This window comes from Canis lupus, chromosome 29 (assembly GCF_011100685.1).
Source record: "Canis lupus familiaris isolate Mischka breed German Shepherd chromosome 29, alternate assembly UU_Cfam_GSD_1.0, whole genome shotgun sequence".
Taxonomy (NCBI): domain Eukaryota; kingdom Metazoa; phylum Chordata; class Mammalia; order Carnivora; family Canidae; genus Canis; species Canis lupus.
Window position 1 is genome coordinate 16,571,126 of NC_049250.1, and position 942 is coordinate 16,572,067.

Here is a 942-nt window from a genome sequence, read left to right on the forward strand (position 1 = left end):
CCACAGAGCTCAGGATTCTACCCAGCCTGGCAATTTCAGGGGGTGAGGGGCAGGTGTCAGGAATTAATCAGCAGCCCCCAATGCACAAGACACAGCTATTTCTAAAATCAAATGCCGAAAAATAAAATAAATAAAATAAAATAAAATAAAATAATAAAATAAAACAAAACAAAATAAAAATAAAATAAAACAAAACAAAATAAAAATAAAATAAAATAAATAAAATAAAATAAAATAAATAAATGCCGCAGCCAGTGCTCCAAATGTGATTGCATTCTCTGGGTGACAATATTCACATATAGCACAAGAGGCAAAGCAAACTATGAAAATGCTTTCTTTGTTTCACTCAGCACTAGTTCTGGCCACAGCAAGCCTGTGATGAGGGCAAGCTTATTCCCAGTTTCTCATTGCCCACCCCCTCCCTGTTTCCTCTTCCCTGTCAGCATCAACACACACCTCTCCTTCCTTCTGCTGGGGCAGTCAAGCAGTATCCACAAGCAAAACCCACCTTTTCTTATTGGATTTGCAATAGATGAGGAGTGGAAGGGTGTCTGAGCTCCCCCTACTGAACCTCCTGACTCCATTTTGTGAGATTTCCTTAATTCTTTTTCACAAGACAATGCGTTTGGAGGTGCTTGACTTGTAAATTGAGGCATAGACCACATGATTGTAAGGTGAGCTAAGGACTGGAGAGGGTAACCCTTTAAACAGTGTAAACTTATCAATCCTTTATGCCTTAGAGTAGGAGAGTGAAGGAATGGAGAAAAGGTTTTCTTAGGAACCTGAAGATAAGGTGAAAGGATGGGGTGAAGGGCTCCTAATGGGGGAACAAATTCAGGCTTCCTCGTCTACTTTGTCTAGAGTTCTGCTTATCTCCCATCAGTATTTTAAATACCTTGGATTCAAAGTGCAGTGTTCCCCAGAAGCAAACGTCCTCCAGCA